This window comes from Canis lupus, chromosome X (genome assembly GCF_003254725.2).
Source record: "Canis lupus dingo isolate Sandy chromosome X, ASM325472v2, whole genome shotgun sequence".
Lineage (NCBI taxonomy): Eukaryota > Metazoa > Chordata > Mammalia > Carnivora > Canidae > Canis > Canis lupus.
In genome coordinates this window covers 60,229,203-60,251,288 of record NC_064281.1, presented here as the reverse complement: position 1 = coordinate 60,251,288, position 22,086 = coordinate 60,229,203, and the positions used below count along the sequence as shown (strand labels likewise).

The window sequence follows — 22,086 nt, the reverse complement described above, 5'->3', positions numbered from 1 at the left end:
TAACACCCAGTGCTCATCCCATCAAGTGCCCCCCCTCAGTGCCCCTCACCTAGTCACCCCAACCCCACCTCCCCTTCCACTACCCCTTGTTCGTTTCCCAGAGTTAGGAGTCTCTCATGGTCTGTCTCCCTTTCTGATATTTCCCACTCTAAATGAATAAATCTTTTTTTAAAAAGGGCACTTTACATAAAAGGGCAACATTTCTTTAAACAAAATTTAAAATAGTGGGTACTAGAGAAAAACTGATGCTTACCAGAGCGGAACTAGGTGAAGGGATGGGTTAAACAGGTGACAGGGATTAAGAAGGGCACTTTTTGTAATGAGCGCTGGGTGTTATATATAAGTGTTGAATCTATATTGTACAGCTGAAATTAATATTACACTGTATGTTAACCAACTGGAATTTGAATAAAAACTCTTTTTAAAAGGTAGAAAGTTTCAGTTATATAGGATTAATATCTGGAGATTTACAGCATGGTAACTATGACTAAAAATATTGTATACTTGAAATTTGCTAAGAGAGATCTTAATTGTTCTCAAAAAACAAAAAAGGTAACTGTGGGGTGATGATTAATTAGCTTGACTGTGGTAATCACAATGTATAGGTATATCAAAACATCATATTACACACTTTAAATATATATAATTCTTATTTGTCAATCATACCTCAATAAAGCTGAGGAAAAAACATTTCTAAAAAGCCAGCTTATTTTAGGGGGAAATAAAGAAGAAAAATAAAGGGAATGTGCAGAAATTAAGAGAAGTGTTACTAAATTTGAAATAATTCAATGTGAGACTAATGATAAACATATAAACAGCCCAAATCCCCCTATTATACCATTTTATAAAAACAATCTCGATGTTGTTAAACAAACTGATGATTTCTAGCTGTGCAAACATTAAACCAGCTGCCTTCAAGGTATCTATATAATATTTCCAAATCTATTTAATTGTTTCCTACCCATTTGCTTTTATTTAAAATCACTATCACCTCTAGGGGCACTTGGTTGCTTAGTCTACAGAGCATGCAACTGTTGATCCTGAGGTCATGAGTTCAAGCCTACAGCTTACTTACAACAAAAAAACAGCAAGATAAAATTACTACCAACTCTAAATTGCAAACAAAAAGGGAAAACATTAACTTCTCTATTGTCTTATATAATGGCACCTCTTTCTTTTTTTTCTTTTTTTTTTTTTAAATTTTTTTTTATTTATTTACGATAGTCACACACAGATTGAGAGAGAGAGAGAGAGAGAGGCAGAGACACAGGCAGAGGGAGAAGCAGGCTCCATGCACCGGGAGCCCCACGTGGGATTCGATCCCGGGTCTCCAGGATCGCGCCCTGAGCCAAAGGCAGGCGCCAAACCGCTGCGCCACCCAGGGCACCTCTTTCGTTTAAATTGTGTAAGCCTTTATGGGACACCTGGGTGGCTCAGTGGTTGAGCGTCTGCCTTTGGCTAAGGGCGTGATCCTGGAGTTCTGGGATCAAGTCCCACATCGGGTTCCCTGCAAGGAGCCTGCTTCTCCCTCCGCCTATGTCTCTGCCTCTGTGTCCCTCATGAATAAATAAATAAATCTTTAAAAAATTGTGTAAGCCTTTAAAATGAAAATTGATCTCACACTTTAACCTATTTTCAAAATACCAAGTACCTAATCTCTTCCATCAGACAATTGTCATTATATAAATAGAGGATAAATATTCTAGATGAAACTGCTGGAGTAGACAAGCACGTTTTCAAAACATAAGTTGACCATTCCCAAAAGATTAGGAGTCAATACTTAAGACATATTAATAAGGTCAAATAAAGAACAAAATAGAACATTCAAATTGAGAAAAGTTAATGTGTCTTGTTGGTCATTTTTGTGACTCCTGGGCTAATTATTGCCTTGCTACAAAAGAGCTGTCCTTATAATAACAATATAGATGTTTCAATTTCTTGTAACACTGAATAGTTGACAAAACCATCATATACATGAATTTCTCAATTCTTCCATAAAATAGAGTGATAGTCTCCTTTTAAAATTAAGGGAGCTAACACTCAGGCTTATTCACCCTTATATAGACAATTCAGGCTGAAGTCCAGACCTAACAATAGCCTCAAATGAATAAATAAGGCAGTGTTTGCAAAATGCATAAAATAAAACCAGCCAAAGGTTTGGGGGTAGGGTGGGGAAAATGCTTGAGAAGTACTGATATCTTTCAATGTACACAGGTAAGGACAGGTTCTAACCAAACTGAGAAATAGTCCTCAAGTTACTAGGTGCCTTTCCACCAGGGGCTGAGCATCTGCTGCAATGTCAATAACAGACTAGAGGGAAAAACATGTTTTTAGTACAGATAAAAATTTTCATTGCCTCAGACAACACCATTGTTATCCCAGAAAAGTAGAGGGTAGTAGGATTCAACTATCTGACAATGAAATGTGTCAGATACTTTTCAACCATATTATAGTATAATATGGTATTGCTGTAGCACTCACTCAGATTCTAAGAAGACTGTTTGGTATGATTTTCCCCCCTGTCAAAATAATGATCTAACTCAAGCTTGTCAGATACAATCTGTAGGTAAATAACAGACTGCTTGCAATGACATCACTTTCTTCATAAGGAAAAATCCACCTTACAATTTTAGTTCTAAGACAAAACAGGGACACGTGGGTGGCTCAGCGGCTTAGCGCCTGCCTTTGGTCCAGGGCGTGATCCTGGAGTCCCGGGATCGAGTCCCACATCGGGCTTCCTGCATGTAGCCTGCATCTCTATCTATGTCTCTGCCTCTCTTTCTCTCTCTCTCTCTCTCTTTCTCTCTCTTTTTCTCTCTCTCTCATGAATAAATAAATAAAACCTGCAAAAAAAAGCAAGTGTTTTTAAAAAAATAAGACAAAACAGTGCTACAAACCATGATGAAGAAACATCAAATATCTATGAAAAATAAAAGCAACTGTCGGTATTTAATCATTATAGAGAGTAAGTAGAAAAAGCATTTATTTTATATTCGCTATAACTGATTAAGAATAAGAAAACTGTAAATAATAAAAGTTTGGTGAGGCTGAAAATAACAACTCGGTTTGACCAAACTTTTCAAGTGTATTATTAATTTTATAAAAAAACATTACTAGGGGCACCTGGGTGGCTCAGTGGTTGAGCATCTGCCTTTGGCTCAGGTCGTGATCCCCAGGTTCTGCTCAGCGGGGAGCCTGCTTCTCCCTCTCCCTCTCCTCCTCCCTCCCACTCATGCACTCTCGCTCTTTCTCAAGTAAATAAATAAAATAAAATAAAAAAAGAAAGACCAATGTATCTATTCAATATGGTCAAGGGTGCAGAAAAATATTCTACCATACTGTCAGTGAAGTGCAAATCATTATGGCCTTTTTTGGAGGGCAATTTTGCAATACCTATCAAGATATGACCCAGCAATTGTACACAAAAGAATCTAAACTACAAAATATACAGATGTAGAAGGCTATAGGATAAGTAGTTAAAACGGTCAAAACTTGGAGACTCTCTAAATGTCTGTCAATACAGAAATAGATAAACTGTGATGCATTCATACTATAGAAGACTACACAGCTGTTAAAGAATGAGCTAAATCTGTCTTGATTCAACTGAAAATGATGAAAGCGTATCAATGAATAGAAAAAAGTTTAGAAAGATACAAACTATTAAAAATAATTACCCTTTGAAGGGGTGACTTTTTTTTACTTTATATACTTCCATATTATTATTATAATTTCATGAAAATAAGCATGTAATACTTTAGTATTCAGAAAAATATAATAAATAAAAGACTAAAATTTCCAAACATATTTTCTTTGCTGGAAATGGATGCATATATTTTTTTTCCTAGAGCTTAGACATTTGCAGATAGCTTTTTTTTCAAATACAAAAGAGGAAGAAAGTCACATACAGTTCTTATTTTTAAAAACAAGCAAAGGTTAAGGATGACCAAAAAAAAGAGATTGCAAAAAATAAAGGAAATGAGGAAAAGAGGAATATGAGCAGACTGATAGAAAACCTACAGAAAGGAATTCTTTTAGTGCTGGGCATGAAAACAATGAGCAGAATATGATTCTGTAATCTTAAATTGGAAAGAGAAGTGAAAAGAAAAACTGAGATATAATTTCCTTAGTCACAGAAGGGGAGTTTAAAATAAACAGCAGCAATAAAAAAAATCTCACTACAATTAGTTTTAAAAACCTAGGAAAATCCACCTGTAATCAGGAAATTATACAAAGCCTCAAGAGAAAGATGAACAAACCAGTTTCTAAACTGCCTGATTGGAATCTTTGGAATAACTAGGAAAACACACAGCATCTCCTAATAATCTGACTTTAGGAATAAATTTGGGACAAAGGAATTTGCAAAATTTCTATAACCAAATTAATTGAATCTTCTCCAAAATTAGTAATATAGAAAGTCTATCAAATTAGGAATAAGACACATAAGTTACACTAAACCCTATGAATAGGGACACCTGGGTGGCTTAGCGGTTGAGTATCTGCCTTCGGCTCAGGGCATGATCCTGGGGTCCTGGGATCCAGTCCCGCATCAGGCTCCCCACAGGGAGCCTGCTTCTCCTTCTGCCTATGTCTCTGCCTCTCTCTGTGTGTCTTTCATGAATAAATAAAATCTTTAAAAAAAAAAAAGCTCTGAATAAGCAATTATAGAGTCTTGCATGTTAAACGAAGATTTTGACATTAGGAGATAATACGGTGGTTTGGAGTTCAGAGAATCTCTTTTTCAGACTCAAGAACAAGCAACAGCAATAAATCTGCCTTGGGCAAAATAACTTTAGAGTTATGCTGCCTTGATAATCAAGATATTATGCTCATTTCAACTTCCCTAAAAACAGTAAAACTGATAAATCACTTTTCTGACCATTCTTCCTACTCAAAAGGCTGAATGAAAGACCTGGATTGCTACCTTGTCACATCATTTCCAATCCTTGGACTTATAAATTGACATTGTTCTCAGAGAAACAAATTCTCTTAATAAAATAAGCTTAATTAATAAGCAGAGAAATATAATAATTTATTCTCATAATCTTTAAGGTATCTCATATAAAGATATTTTATATTTAGTTTAAAATAGCATGTAGGGCAGCCCGGGTTGCTCAGTGGTTTAGGGCTGCCTTCAGCCCAGGGTGTAATCCTGGAGACCCGGGATTGAGTCCCACATCGGGCTCCCTGCATGGAGCCTGCTTTTCCCTCTGCCTGTGTCTCTGCCTCTCTCTGTCTCTCATGAATGAATAAATAAAATCCTTTAAAAAAATCCTATTCATATAGCACCTCAATATCTCCCTGAAAAAAAATTTAAGACTTAGTAATAAACTTAATGCGTATGAAGATATTGTGAAAACAAGTTAATTCTACCCAAATTAATCTATACATTTAAGAGAATCAGTGGGATTTTGAGGTAAGTAAAATCTGACACAATGATCCTAAGGTTGATATGAAAGAATAAAGAATAAACATCTAAGAACGCACAAATTGTGAAAGAATGGTAAGGGGAAAGTATGTATATGTATATATTTACACACTAAAATATGACTTTCCATATATCACTATATATAAAATAGAGACAGCATTTCCTTTTTTTATTAGGATTTTATTTTTTAAGTAATCTCTACACCCAATATAGGGTTCAAACTCACAACTCTGAGATCAAGAGTCCCATGCTCCATGGACTGAGTCAGCCAGGTACCCCAACACAGCATTTCAAGTAGGTGAAGAAACAGTGGCTCACTTAACAAATAGCATTGGGACAAGTGGTTAATCATTTTAGAAAAAAATAAAGTTAGTTTCCTGTTATATATCTAAACTAAATTTTAGATGCATTGCAAATTTAAATGTGAAATACAAAAGCTACTGAAAGAAATTATAAGCAAAAATTAGTATAATGTTGTGATAGAGAAAGCCTTTTTTAAGCATGATACCAAAGGCAAGGACATAAAAAATAAAACCTTCTGCATAGGGAAAAAAGCACAGATAAAAGATAAATAACAAATTATAAAAATGGACTAGCAATATATATGATAGGCAAGTGATTAATATCTTTAGTATACAAATATCTCTTACACATCTATAACAAAAAGATGAGCACCCAAAAGAAAAAATGCACAGTGGAAATAAGCAGGCAACTCATAAATGAAAAAATACAAATGGTCATAAAGTCTCACTCATGGAAGATAAAAATAAGCAGATAATCATTTTTCACATAACAGACTGACAAAGCTTAAAAAGAATTTTAATAACATCTGGTGTAAGTGTGGTTAAATGGACACACTCCTACACTGTTAGTGGGAGCATGAAATGGTAGCTTTCTATTTTTTTTTAAAGATTTTATTTATTTATTCATGAGAGACACAGAGAGAGACGCAGAAACACAGGCAGAGGGAGAAGCAGGCTCCATGCAGGGAGCCCAACGTGGGACTCGATCCTCCTGGGTCTCCAGGATAATGCCCTGGGCTGAAGGCAGCATTAAACCGCTGAGCCACCTGGGCTGCCCAAATGGTAGCTTTCTGAACAAAAGTTGGCAGTATGTTATCAAAAGTCTTAAAAACTATTAACCACTTTTATATATGTTACTGGAAGTATATATTTGTACAACTTTTCTGGGGGCCATTTTGGCACTATTTATCAAAATATTTAATGTATATGCCCTATAACCTAGCAACTCCACTTCTAGTAATTTTATATAAAAGATATGCTCATAAAGATATATATACAAGAAGGGAAACCTGGGTGGCTCAGTGGTTGACCATCGGCCTTTGGCTCAGGTTGTGATCCTGGGGTCTTGGGATCGAGTCCCGCATTAGGCTCCCTGCAGAGAGCCTGCTCTCCCTCTGCCTATGTCTCTGCCTCTCTCTGTGTCTCTCATGAATAAATAAATAAAATCTTTCTAAAAAAAGATATAGGGACGCCTGGGTGGCTCAGCAGTTGAGCATCTGCCTTTGGTTCAGATTGTGATCCCGGGATCCTGGGATCAATTCCCGCATCGGGCTCCTTGCACGGATCCTCCTTCTCTCTCTGCCTCTCTCTGTGTGTCTCTCATGAATAAATAAATCAAATATTTTTAAAAAGATATATACACGTATATGTATACATATATATATACACACAAGAATATTCATTGAAGCAGTTTATTATTATAACACAGAACCGAAAACCTAAATATTAATCAAAAAGGAATTAATTTAAATAAAATACAGCATATTCACACAATGAAATATCATACAACCATTTAAAAAATAAGGTAGGTCAATATTTCTTGATATAAGATGTACAAGATATGTTAAATGGAAGATGGAAACTGCAAAATAGTGTGTACATACATATATAGTAATATACATATTATATATGCATATATATTATATTATGATCATACAGAGTATGATCCCATGTGCAAAAGAGAAAAAAAAAGAGGCATTACATAGGCTTGAAAATGCACTGAAAATTTTTGAGGAGTATACAAGAATCTGCTAACAGTTTCTTAGAGAAGGGGGCTGGGAAGTCAGAAAATTTTACTTTTCACTTTTGTATTGTAACATTTTATCACTATGAACATACATATTACCTTTGATTTAAAAAATGAGCTTAGGGATGCCTGGGTGGCTTGCCAGTTGGGTGTCTGCCTTCGGCTCAGCGCGTGATCCTGGAGTCCCAGGATCGAGTCCCACATCGGGCTCTCTGCATGGGGCCTGCTTCTCCCTCCACCTGTGTCTGTTTCTCTCTGTGTCTCTCATGAATAAATAAATAAAATCTTTTTTTAAAAAAAATGAACTTAGAAAAAGTGCCACTCTCTGATCTGGAAGAGTTAGTTGTATGATACCTGATGTTTATGAGAAGATTTAAATTTATTTTTAAAACGATATTAAAATAGGGGCACTTGGCTGGCTCAGTAGGAAGAGAGTGCAACTCTTGTCCTTGGGGTTGTGATTTCCAGCCTCATGTTGGATGTAGAGATTACTTAAATTTTTTTTAATATTTTTTAAAAGGCACTAAAAATGAATGAGCCTTTTGAAAATTTCAATGACATGGATGGAGCCAGAGAGTATTATGCTAAGCAAAATAAGAAAAACAAATACCATAGGATTTCACTTATACGTGGAATTTAAGAAACAAAACAGATGAACATATGGGAAAGAAAGAGAGCCAAACCAGAAAACAGACTCAACTACAGAGAACAAACTGAGGGTTAGTGGAGGGGGAGGTGAGTGGGAGCATGAGTTAAATGGGTTATGGGTATTAAGGAGGGTATTTGTGATGAGCACTGGCTGTTGTATTTAAGTGATGAATAACTAAACCCCCTACACCTGAAACTAATATTACAAAGTATGTTAACTGGAATTTAAATAAACTTGAAAAAAAGAAAACATTCTCTGGAAAAATATCTTGTTCCCTCTAACATTTAAACTTTAAGATACTTACAAAAGGAAAGCATTTACCTTATTTTAGCACCTTCCATCCTGGGCTGCCTGTACTGCAAGATAAAAGCTTTTCTGTAACAATCTGAGGAGCTCAAGTAGTTTGCTTATAACATTTATCATTAACTTACCCATATGGTTTACTGAATGATCAAGCAGTAGTAAAAGTTCATCTGATATGATCAGCAAATTCCAATGAAATGAGAAGGCTTTTGGTTTTAACATAGAATTCCCCATTTTTTAAATGAAAAAGGCACTTCTATGACTTTCCATATGACATTACAGTTAATAAAGTTGCATTTACTTTCATTAGGTGAATTGCACTTTATATGCTACCAAGTTGATAATACAGATTTCGGGGGAGGGGAATAATTAGTTGCCTTTATTTCTACTTATGAGAGTTGACAGACCAGAATGTATTTAACCCTCACTACATGCCTGTTACTTTGGTGAGAGTTGGCAACAGAGGTTGGGGGTGGGAAGGATGTGAGAACCACTTCCAAAATTCCCTCATGCTATCCCTTTATAGCCAACACTTCCCTGAATCCTGGCACCCACTGATCTGTTTTCTTCTTTATACTTTGGCTTTTTCAGATTGTCATATAAGTGGAATCACATAAGGCTACATAAGCCTTTTGAATCTGGCTTCTTTCACTTAAATACATACTAAGATTCACCTGATATTGCATGAATCAACAGGCAGTTCCTCTTTTGTCATGGGGTAGTATTTCACAGTATAGGTATAGAACAACCTGTTTATCCATCAGTTGAAATAACTGGGTTGCTTCTAGATTTTAGTGATTAATACTTAATAATGCTGCTCTAAATATTCAGATATAGGTTTTTACATGAACATAGGTTTCATTTCACTTAGAAAGCTAGAAGAATTGCTGAATCATATGGCAAATATATGTTTAATTTCATTAAAAAACTAGCAAACTCTCTTCTAAAGTAGCTGTACTATTTTTCATTCCCACTAGCAATATCTGAAAGTTCCAGTTGTTCTGTCTTGCTAACACTTGGTATTGCAGCTTTGTTTTGTTTTGACATAGGTGTATAATGGTATCTCACTATAATGTTTTAAAGTATTTTTTAAAGCACTGTTAGGTTCACAGCAAAATTGAACAGAAAGTATAAGATTTCCCATATACTCTTCCCCTCCCATGTACAATCAACCTTCTCCACTATCAACATCCTGAATCAGATTGTACATGTTACAATCATCACTGTGGATTTAATTTACATTTCTCTAACGGTTTTCATTTGCATCAGCCTAATTTGCATTTACTTTATTTGCTTATTTGTATGTCTTCTAGATGAAGTGTCTATTCAGAGCTTTTGCCCATTTTATTATCGGGTTATTTTCTAATTGTTGAATTTTGAAATTTGAGGGTTTTAAATTTTAAAACCTACAATTTTTCATCAGAAATGTTATTTGCAAATATTTTCTCCCCATCTGTGACTTGTCTTTGCATTTTCTTTCATATGACAAAAAATTTTAATTTTAATAAAGTCCAAATAACCATTTTTTCATGTATGGATTGTGCTTTTAGGATAATATAGATTTCTAATCACATTTCTTTGTTCATGTCTTTTTGTATGGAGTAACAGTTCTCCTAATTAGCAGCCTCAGTCACAAAGGCTGAGAACAAATAAACAAAAACTGCCACTAATATTGTTTAATGGGTACAGAGTTTCAGTCTGGGAATACTAGAAAAGTTCAAGAGACAGATGGTGATGATGGTTGCATAACAACATGAATTTACTTAATGCCACTAACCTGACACTTAGAAAATGGTTAAAATGGTAAAATTTTGTTACCATAATAATATAACTTTACCATAATAAAAAGGAAAAACTGCAACCAAGCAACAATATGTCAGGGATGTCTATGTTCCAAAGCTCATACATATTTGTTAAAACACTTCAAGCAGTACTGAAACCAATGCAACAGAGCCAAAGGTTCACTTTGGATCCATGAAAGATGAATGAAGATTCTTTTCCAAGATGAAAAATAGACAAAATGAGCCATGTAGAAAAGTTGTCTCTTTTAGTCCTCATACTCATAAGGCAGATAGTATACTACGCTTCTTTCTTTTAAAAAAAAAAGATTTTATTTATTCATTCATGAGAGACACAGGGAGAGAGAGAGGCAGAGACACAGGCAGAGGGAGAGGCAGGCTCCTCGCAGGGAGACCAATGTGGGACTCGATCCTGGAACTCCGGGATCACGCCCTGAGCCTGAGCCTGAGCCAAAGGCAGATGCTCAACCACCCGGGCATCCCCGCTTCCTTCACAATAAAAAGAGCTGAGGCTTGGAGGGCAAAGTTGCCTGTTCAAGGTCATACTTGAGTCAGTAAATCAAGGAGTGAAGATGAGTAGAAGCTACCAGACAATCCAATCCCAGAGCTCTAACTGTAGACCATTCCCCTGTACTACCTCTAAATCTCTGAAGAATAACTCTCTCTTCAGCTTTTATGTTTAAAATTTTTTAAGTTTTAAGAATTACAAATAATTTAACAAACATTCCTTGGGGATTGTTGAATGTAATTTCACTACATTGGTTTCCCACAATACATTGAACAAAGATAAGCTACATGTAATTTTACTTTGCAATGGAGTAGATAACAGCTCTAATCTAAAATCAAATGACCTCATGTCAAATCCTGGCTCTGGCTTTGTGCTGAAGTAACTTACGCATTTTAGTTCATATGAATGAAATTTCCAACTTGGGGTGATAAAATCATAGCACTAGAAACTTGTTCACTCAAATGTGCTGCTTTTCTCATCTTGAGGTTTCATGATATAGGTAAGTTCACTGATACTGTGAAGACCTAGTAATGCTTAGAATACTTTGAATCTCTATAAAAGTTAGCTATTAATTGTAGGGTGGTTTTTTTTTTGCTATTATTGTTTATAAAAAAGAGTTACCTTGGACAAATCTATAAAATATAAGTATTTAAGAGCACGTGTTCCAGAATCAGTCTACCTTGGTTTGAATCCTGGCTCTGTCATTTGCTGAATTTAAAGCCCTGGACCTGTTAATTTGTCTCTTTAAGCTTCAGTTTTCCACAGCTGAAAAATAAAAATTATTAAAACATTGCTGTAAGAATAAAATGAAACAATCTATGCAAATTGCTTAGTACAGTCCTTCATATACAGTAAGCCATCAGTGCACATGAACTGGGTTTTGGGGTTTTTTTAAGATTTCATTTATTTATTCATGAGAGACACAGAGAGAAAGGCAGAGACATAGGCAGAGGGAGAAGCAGGCTCCCTGTGGGGAGCCAGATGTGGGACTCGATCCCAGGACCCCGGGATCACGCCCTGAGCAGAAGGCAGATGCTCAACCCCTGAGCCACCCAGGCATCCCGAACTGCTATTGTTTTTTTATTAGCAATGTCAAAATGTGCCTATAGCATTAGGAATCAAATCATAAAAAGGGCATTTTGCAAATCTGCAGAGACAGCAATACTCTAATCAATTCATAGAGAACTGTCACATCTCTTATTTGATACTCATAAACATTGACCTCTCCATTAAAAGCTACCCTCTGCCAGTCTCTTAATATCACAATCTTCTTGTTTTACACTTTACCATACTGTGTATCACTACTTGATATCTATGTACTTTAATTATCTACTATCTGTCTTCCCCTTCCAAAACGTAAGCTCCATAAAAGTAGGGAGGCATAATGTTTAAAAACAGACTTGAGAGCCAGACTGTTTGATTCCTATCTCTGCCACTTGCTATGTGTCCTTGGGCATGTTACTTAAGTTCTGTGCCTCAGTTTCCTTATCTATAAAACAGAGATAACAACATCTGTTCCCACAGGGTTGTAATGAGAATTATAAGACTTTATATATATAAAGCACTTAGCAAAACAGTAAGCACTCAATAAATGCTATTATTATTGACCTGTCATTCCAGTAGCCTGAGTAGTCCTCAGCACAGAGCAGGCACCCAATAAATATTAACCGAGTAAAATAATAATAAGAGCTTAATGATCCAATTGGAGCCAGTCTTACAGCTCAAGACATCCCTAAAAGAGTTGGAAGCAAAGGAGAGGGACTGGGAAAGGTGCTTTCTGCAGGGTCAAAACCTCTGTTCTGACCCCATCTTCCACCCTAAGTATTAAAGCCTGCTAATCACCATGGGGCATGATGTAAATTCTTTTTTTTTTTAATTTTTAATTTTTTTTTATTTATGATAGTCACAGAGAGAGAGAGAGAGAGAGGCAGAGACATAGGCAGAGGGAGAAGCAGGCTCCATACACCGGGAGCCCGACATGGGATTCGATCCCGGGTCTCCAGGATCGCGCCCTGGGCCAAAGGCAGGCGCCAAACCGCTGCGCCACCCAGGGTTCCCCATGATGTAAATTCTAGAGCTGCCTTTGGCAACTAGTAAGTCCCTGGGCACCACATCTCCTTTCTCAACATTCATCAAGAGGTTACCATGAACAGTATTTTGCACATATTACCTCATTTAATCCTTACAACAATCTTGAGGTAAATACTATAATTGCCTCCATCTTACAGATGGGAAAACTAAGGTAGAAATAGGTTAAATAACTTGTTCACAGCCACATTATTCCCCAGGGTAGGATGGGGAAACAAGCAAGAGGATCACCTTAGTGTAGCAGGAAACAGAAGAGACCTGAGGGGTCCAACCCTGTTCTATCAGTTATTTTTTTTAAAGATTTTATTTATTTATTCATGAGAGGCAGAGATACAGGCAGAGAAAGAAGCAGGCTCCCTGCAGGGAGCCCGATGTGGAACTCAATCCTGGGATCCCAGGATCTTGCCTTGAGCCAAAGGCAGGCGCTCAACCACTGAGCCACCTAGGTGTCCCTGTTCTGTCAATTTTTAAAACATTTCCTTTATTTTCAGCCATGGGTCTCCTCCTCACCTTTCAGTAATAAATACTTACCTCCAAATTCTGAACCTCTCATGGGTAATATGATAAAAGACCTCACTTTCATTGATATCTCCCTTTGCAGGCAAGATTCCCCCTCTTCTGTTCCCTATGTTCCACTTATGTGTTTAAACCTTTCGTCTGCTGATGTTACTCTTCTGTTCTCTTTGTCCTTGTGGGTTTAAGCCTTTTAAAATGTCTTTACTATCGGGATGCCTGGGTAGCTCAGTGGTTGAGCATCTGCCTTTGGCTCAAGGCATGATCCCAGAGTCCCGGGATCGAGTACATCGGGCTCTCTGCGTGGAGCCTGCTTCTCCTCCCTCTTCTTATGTCTCTGCCTCTCTCTGTGTGTCTCTCATGAATAAATAAAATATTTTTTAAAATTTGTTTACTATATCATATTAGTGGAGTTTGAGACAGACAAGAGCTAAACATGTGTGGTTGGGTGGCCATATTTAACTCCATATACTACTTTTATGATTTTTTTTCAAATAAAGATTTAAAAACTGGAAGATGATGCTGATAGTAGGTAGAAATATGGGTAAAGGGGAAGATAATAAAAGGGAAAAGTAATTAAAAGTTACTGAGTTACTATTATATGCCAAGGATTTTAAAATACTATAATCCTAACAACCATGTTAAACTGTCCTCCTTGGGCACTTGATGGGATGAGCACTGGGTATTATACTATATGTTGGCAAATCAAACTTCAATAAAAACAAATGGAAAAAAATAAACTGCTCTCCTTTTGAATATGAAATTCAAGTTCAGAATAATGAGAGCTTCTTTGCCTAATGCCAAGAAGCTAATGAATGATAGAGTCTGATTCTAAGTCACATCTCTTAGACTCCCCAAAAGTATGTTCTTTCCTCTAGAAACAACAGTTTCTTTGTCTAGAAACAACAGTTCAGGCAAAAGATGAGGGCCTGAACTAAGATAACAGTCATTAAAGTTGAAATAGGGAGTGGGTTCAAGAGATTCTTTGCATATACTATAGCAGCAGTATAGCACTGCTCTCAAGTACTCAACTATAAACAGAACACTAGTGATCAGCTTTGTACAGGTATTTGCAAATACTAATATTCACACATGGCATTTTGGTGACAAATACAATTTAACATGAATGTCCAACTTCACTCATTCTGAAAAGACACACAAACAGTATCCCCCCCTCCCCAAACAAACATTAAACTTTCCAATTCTTTCCATTTCTCCTACTTCCTTATCATTCCCTAGCTGTTTTTTCCTTCTGTTTCTTCTGAGTAGCTATTCTTTTGATTCTGGTCCCCAAAGTTCTATAGAATCCCCTCCCTCTGGTCCCCTACCTGGTGCAAACACATACATTCTAGCAACGTTTCCTCCCCAAGTTAAAACTGCAACTGGTTATACTGTCCTGAAAGTAAGTGTTGACTAGGTGCCTTAACAGTGAATCAAGAAAAAAAATATCCTTTGAGTGCCTATTTCTCTGAAACATATGACAGGTCTCAATAAGTATTTACTGAATTTAAAATGGGTTATTTATTTATTATTTTTCAATTTAAAAATGGGTTCCTTGAGTGCAACTTACAGAACATGGAAACAGTGGGTTTTCTGTGTTTGGTAGCAGCAGTCCTAGCAAGGGGCTTCGTATGGGTTTGGGACTCCAGGGAACAAATGAAAAGTCAGGAGCTGACTGGCATGCTAGGAGATGGAAGCAGGACCTTCCTGGTGATCCCGCACCTCAATGATAAAGCCATGTTCTTTGCTCCCACTGTGCTATGCCCGGCCTGCCTAAAATACTGGCTGTCCTTGCTCTGCTTCTGTGCAGGGTTCTCTGTTGTAGGGCACTAAGTGAATATACCAAAGGCCCCTTCTCTGGGTGCTTCACTGAGAATCAGTGGCCCTAGCTTGTAGACTGTAGCAGCCAGCTTCCTAGGTGGATTGGGAGATGTCACCAGCTTGCGTACTTCATTGCCAGCAGGATTGGGGAGCATAAGAGAACTACTCACATTTTGTTCCATTTAATACCTACGTTTCTGTTGGGAACTATGACTGTACTCATTCTGTGGAACTTTTTTATGTGAAAGGACCAAGAATAATGATCTTGGGACGCCTGGGTGGCTCAGCAGTTAGGCGTATCTGCTTTCGCCCCAGGATGTGATCCTGGAGTACCAGGATTGGATCCTGCATCGGGCTCCCTGCATGGAGCCTGCTTGTGTCTCCCTCTGCCTTTGCCTATGTCTCTGCCTCTCTCTTTCTGTATGTCTCATGAACAAATAAATAAAAATCCTTAAAAAAAAGACTAATGATCTTACTATGGGACACCAAACAGAATCTAGGCTGTATCATGCCTGCCTAACCCTTAAAATTTTACTACTAAAGATAGCAAAGGACCTTCCTGCTGCTTTTAAAATCCATTTTGTGGGGTGCCTGGGTGGCTCAGTTGGTTAAGCATCTGACTTCAGTTCAGGTCATGATCTCACAGTCCTGAGATGAAACTTCATATCCAGCTCCCTGCTTGTGGGGAGTTTGCTTCTCCCTCTCCCTCTGCTACTACCCTATCTCTCCTGCATGCTTACATGCATGCACATGTGCACTCTCTCAAAATCTAAAAAAAGAAAAAAAAGAAAAAGAAAAAAATCAATTAAAATAAAATCATTTTGTGCTATTAAGATGCATATGTCAAATTGAAGAGAGAGACTCAGATCATTAGATTAGAAAATAATTTTAGAATCCAACATCCACCATCTTTCAATGAAGAGGCCTTTCATTTTTTTTTTGAAAAGGCCTTTTTTTTTAAAGATTTCATTTATTTATTCATGAGAGACACACACAGAGAGAGAGAGAGAGAGGCAGAGATGCAGGCAGTGAGAGAACCAGGCTCCATGCAGGGAGCCTGATGTGGTACTCAATCCCGGGTCTCCAGGATCACACCCTGCACCGAAGGCAGGTGCTAAACCACTGAGCCACCCAGGGATCCCTGAAGAGGCCTTTCAAAGATGACTTTACCATACAGAAAAGATGGACTGAGAAAACAAAAATTGACCCTGACGCTGAATTACAATAATAATTGCACAACTGCATAAATGAACTATTAATAGACAATGGGTGAATTTTATGGTATGTAAAATTATACCTCAATAAGCTACTTTTAACCAAGAAATGGGTTCCTTGAATAGTTGTTTCTCAGTTGATTTTGAAGATGAACCATGTTTTCTCATAGAAAGAACATTATACATGATGGCTAGGTTCACATATTGATCTTCAGAAGTTTCTTGGCTAGGTTCACAGATTGATCTTCAGAAGTTTCTTGGCAATAATGAAGCTAGATTATATATTAATAGTATTTTAGCACTGACTTTTATGAAGAAATGCACAGTGAGTTCCAATTAGGAAATCAAGATGCCAACAGACACTTATCTCCTATTTACATTTTCAGCTCTAGAAAAGATGTCTTTGCCCCATGCAGGCAGTGATAGGGGTAAGTGATGCCTATCTTCAACAACAATAACAAGTGAACTCATGCCAGGTCTTTCATAGATAATTAAGTCAGGTCCTGGTATTCTGCTTAGGAAAGCAATATATTACTGAATGAAATACTTGATATATTTTACAAGGTCTTTTACACAAAATCTGCAATATAAAAATAGTTTTGGGGCACCTGGGTGGCTCAGTCAGTTAAGCATTGGACTCTTGATTTCAGCTCAGGTCCTAATCTCAGGGTCCTGGGATCGAGCCCCGTGTCAGCCTCCTCACTCAGTAGAGTCGGCTTGTCTCCCTCTCCCTCTCCTCCTGCTCATGTGCTCCCTTGAATGCTCTATCCCTTGCTCTTAAATAAAACAATCTTAAAAAAATAGTTTTGAGTGAATTAATTCTGATGCACTGCTGATGGGAACACAAACTAAAACCCTGTAGGGTTTCTAAAAGATAATTTGGCAATATTTATCAAAGCCTGAAAATATGCATGCCCTTTTAACACAGAAATGCCAATTTTTTAATTTATTTATTTTACAGAGAAGGAGAGAGAGAGAGAGAAAGAACAAGTAGGAGGAGTGGCAGGCAGAAGGAGAGGGAAAAGCAGACTCCCCACTGAGCAGGGAGCCCAATGCAGTGCTCGATCCCAGGACCCTGGGATCAAGACCTGGGCCAAAGGCAGATGCTTACCTGAGTAAGCCACCCAGGTGCCCCACTTTTGGAAGAATTTATATCATAATCTTAACAACAGCTACTACTTAGATGATAGAATTAGGGTAATAATCACTTTCTTCATTCATTCAGTCACCAAATATTTATTAAATTCCTACTATATTTCAAGTACTATTCTAGATGCTGGTGATAAAGCAAGTGAAGAACATAGACACAGTTTACACCATCATGGAGTTTACATTCTCATGTGGGAGATGGACAGTAAGCCAACAAAGTAATATATAAAATCAAGTAGTGATGTTATAAAGAAAAAAACAAAACCCTGTAAAGACAGATATCAAAATATTGCCTAGATTTTGTTTTTACATTGACCATTTACTAATTTTCTTTTTTTTAAATTTATTTATTTATGATAGTCACAGAGAGAGAGAAAGAGAGGCAGAGACACAGGCAGAGGGAGAAGCAGGCTCCATGCATCGGGAGCCCGATGTGGGATTCGATCCCGGGTCTCCAGGATCGGCACCCTGGGCCAAAGGCAGGCGCCAAACCGCCGCGCCACCCAGGGATCCCTACTAATTTTCTAATAAGAAAAAAAAGTATTTCTACTTATAAAAAAGTTAACGTATTTCAGTGATACATTTGGAGGATTCATACAATAAGGGACTGGACCAAGACACATTTAAGACCTCTGAATGACTAAAATTTAAAGGGTAGACTTCAGTTATCTGGAAAATTCACTTCTGTGAAATTCCTCATTCCTCACCAATGCTTAGTAAAAGGTACTACAGATCACAAAGACCCTGGACTGCACTGGAGGCTCAATTTCATGGGATCTTCAGAGGCTCACTTAAAACTTCTCTACAGATGAGCCTATTAAACCCCCAAAAAGCTATTTACTTTCAATTCCAAAACTGTAGATCTACAACTTCAGAGACATTTGTTGAGATCACTTTATGGAGATGAAAAAAAAAACTATTGCTTTTTACAAATGTATATAGTGAGCCAAGGCTTTCCTTGGTTCTCTGAAACCATGAAAGGTTTTGTTGTTGTTGTTGTTGTTGTTGTTGTTGTTGTTGTTGCTTTAAAAAGATTTTACTGGGATGCTTGGGTGGCTCAGCGGTTGAGCTTCTGCCTGTGGCTTGGGTTGATCCTGGGTCTGGGGATGAGTCAGGGAGCCTGCTTCTCCCTCTGCCTATGGCTCTGCCTCTCTCTGTGTGTCTCTCATGAATAAATGGATAAAATCTTTAGAAATAAAAAATAAGAAGATTTTACTTATTTGTTTGAGAGATGGAGAGCGAGAGCATATGAACGAGGGCGGGGGGCAGAGGGAGAGGGAGACTCCACACTGAGCAGGGAGCCCAAGATGTGTCTTGATCCCAGGATACCAAGATCATGACCCAAACTCTAAGGCAGACGCTCAACGACTGAGCCACCCAAGGGTTCTTTTAAGGCAAAAGAGTCTAGAATAAAGGCAAAAGGGACCTAGAGTTGAAAGCACAGAGACATGAGCAGAATATTCTGGAAGTCCAAAGGAGTAAGTTTCTAAGTGCAGCCTCCATTGATAAGTAAAAATATGTATAAAGTGTTTGAAATTACAAATACATCTAGGTATCATAGACCCTCCTATCAAGAGAAAAAAAAAAAGCATGGGAATTGATGATGACTATTTTAGTGACCTATCTCTCCTCTGGACAAGTCTGCCTCTTAACTAACAAACTACACTCAGAAAACTGTGAAGCAGAGTTAGAGGTATAGCTAATGACACCAGGAGACAAGTACACACAGGGATGAGATCTATAATTTTGGCTTCATTAATACTGTTAAATCAGCCAAACCATAAACGCATCAGGTAGATTTATATCACCAACACCATGCACACTAACATTGAACTTGTGTTGAAGGAAACTGTAATACTCAGTACATGTGGTATACCTTGGTGACTCATCTTGCTGATTATGCAAAAATATCTCCCCTATCAGGTAAGAATATAATTAATCTTTCCAGGACTTGAAAAAAAAAGTAGTTAAAATATTGGTAGAAAAACTATTTTGTCTTGGGGCACCTGGGTGGCTCAGTCAGTTAAGCATCTGCCTTCAGTTCAGGTCATGATCTCAGGGTCCTGGGATCGAGCTCCACAGGGAGCCTACTTCTCCCTCTCCCTCTGCCACTCGCCCTGCTTGTGCTCTCCCTCTCTTTTACTCTCTCCCTCAAATAAATAAAAAAAAATTTTTTAACTGTTTTGTCAGGGATCCCTGGGTGGCTCAGCAGTTTAGCGCCTGCCTTTGGCCCAGGGCGTGATCCTGGAGTCCCAGATCCTGGAGGATCTAGTCCTGCGTCAGGCTCCTGGTATGGAGCCTGCTTCTCCCTCTGCCTGTGTCTCTGCCCACCCACCCTACTCTATGTCTATCATAAATAAATGAATAAGATCTTTAAAAATAAATAAATAAAAATAAAAGGTTTTTTTAAAAAACTGTTTTGTCTTCTTAGAGATGGAATATTTGTATGCTATGACTAAAACATAAAAATATGTATCTATTTTTCAAAATAGTTTGACTACTCCTAACATGCATATTTTTCATATTTTTTTATCAAACCAAGGTTCAAAGAACAATTTTCAGTATGAAGCAAGCAGACACCCTGTAAATATAGTCCAGATCTATATCCCCACCCACACCCAACCCCTTAATTCCTTTAATGACCTGTTTAATACACTTCAGTTAACGAAGGTGAAAATCTGATAACATTCTCTCCTGTTCAAAGTTCAATCACCATCAGAACATATAAGGATGAAAAACTATGTACTAGGAATGTACGGGGAGTTCAGCTTTTAAAAAGAGACTAGAAGTTCCAAATTGTCAAAAGCAACTGTTTAGCTGGGTATTTTTTGATACACATAAATGAGAATGAATTCAGAAAAGGCCTATATCATTCCATACCCTTTAGAGTTTTTAACTGGGAAGTTTCAACTGCTTTGTTTTTTTGTTTTTTAAGTAGGCTCCACACCCAACATGGGGCTTGAACTCATGAAACCTGAGCCAGCCAGGCACCCCTCAAGTGCTTTGTTATCACAAGCAAGCAGAAGCCATAATAATACACAATAATGAGTTTGATGGAAATGCATGGATTAACCTGAAAAGCTTCACATCATTATTAGAAACCAAGTTCATAAAAAGTGGATAGAGCATGAGCAATATAAAAAGACAAAAGGAAATAAAATGCCAGTTGAACAGAGAAGAAAAATTGTGTGTGGGAACAGGAAAACAGGTTTGCCTAGTCAAAATTGAGGGTGTAGGTGAAAATAGAATATCACAAAAGAAACAACAACAACATATCCTTACATTCACACAGCACATTTCTGTTTACAAAGAAGTGCTTCATAAATTATTTCATTAGAAACAGCAAGGATATTCATTAAGCAATTCATTAATTTGATATACATTAAAAAGAAAATCTTTGGCACCAGACAGAGTTGGACTTGAATCTAAATTTTGCACCTTAGTAGCCATATGACTTTCAGCAAATTGTTTGAGCTGTTTGATACACAATTTTCTCATTTAAAAACATAGATAACAAAAAAAAAAAACATAGATAACTTACTCATGGGACTGTTGAGAGAAACATTATGAGGTAATACATGTAAAGTGCCAGGCTCATACATAATTCCATTTCTTCTTCACCTTACTGATACTGCCAAGTTCCTAGTATCTTCTAGATTCTATACTAGGCCCAGCTGGGAATAAAAAAAGTGAATGAATACAACATAGGCTCTGCCTTCAAGGAGTTTAGCAATGCATGCTACACTGGTGATCTAAAGGATGAAGGAAGGGAGTTCAGTGAAGACTTCATAGAAGAGATATTTTGTGTCTTTTTTTCCTTTAAAATATAACGAATAATCAAAAAAAATATATATAAGGAATAAACATCAACTAGAGAAAAATATAAAACATAGATAAGCAAATATAAAAATAAACAACAAATCAATCTACGACCAAGAGATAACTACATTAACATTTTGAGGTAGGGGTGTGTGTGTGTGTTGTGTTAGTTTAGGAGATAAACACACACAGTTTTAATAAAAATTATGTACTGTGTTTTATGACATGCTTCTTTTTATTCAAACTAAAATTTTTGTCAGTGAATAATAATAAATAATAGTACTTAATATTTTTGTCAGTGAATAATAATAAATAATAGTACTTAATATTTTTTACTATTTTAATCTTCACAACTTAATGGGATAGGTACTAATATTATCTCCATTTACAGATGATGAAATTGAGACAGAGAGGTTAAGGAACTTTCCCAAGGTCACACAGCTAGTAAGTGACAACCAAAATCTGAACCCAGTAAGTTTGATCCAGAGTCTGTGCTTTTATTTTTGAGAGAGAGAAGAGAGCAGGAGGAGCAGAGGGAGAGGGACAAGCAGACTCCCCCAATAAGCGTGGAGCCAAAGCAGGGTTAGATCTCACAACCCTGAGATCAGGACCTGAGCTGAAACCAAGAGTCTGACACTTAACCCACTGTGCCACCCAGGTACCCCTACCATAAACTTTTAAAAGAGTATAGCCCAGAAAGGAAATGATTAGGGACTAAATGGAGATACAGAAGAGGGAGAAATGTTGAT

At 37.3% G+C, this 22,086-nt stretch overlaps 1 protein-coding gene across 9 annotated transcripts in view; it reads right to left on the bottom strand.

Moving 5' to 3' along the window:
- Positions 1-22,086, bottom strand: part of ATP7A (ATPase copper transporting alpha) — a 154,045-nt gene that overhangs the window by 122,342 nt on the left and 9,617 nt on the right. For 2 of the 9 annotated variants that reach the window (XM_025466244.2, XM_049107383.1), the window contains exons 2-3: positions 11,413-11,498; positions 8,445-8,479 (exon numbers count right to left, since the gene is read on the bottom strand). The exons of 2 other annotated variants lie outside the window; for them this stretch is intronic. The gene's annotated coding sequence lies outside the window, so the exon portion shown is untranslated. The remainder of the gene's footprint in view (positions 1-8,444; positions 8,480-11,412; positions 11,499-22,086) is intronic. 5 more of the 9 variants (XM_025466245.2, XM_025466248.2, XM_025466246.2 and 2 more) reach the window with 3 other exon arrangements.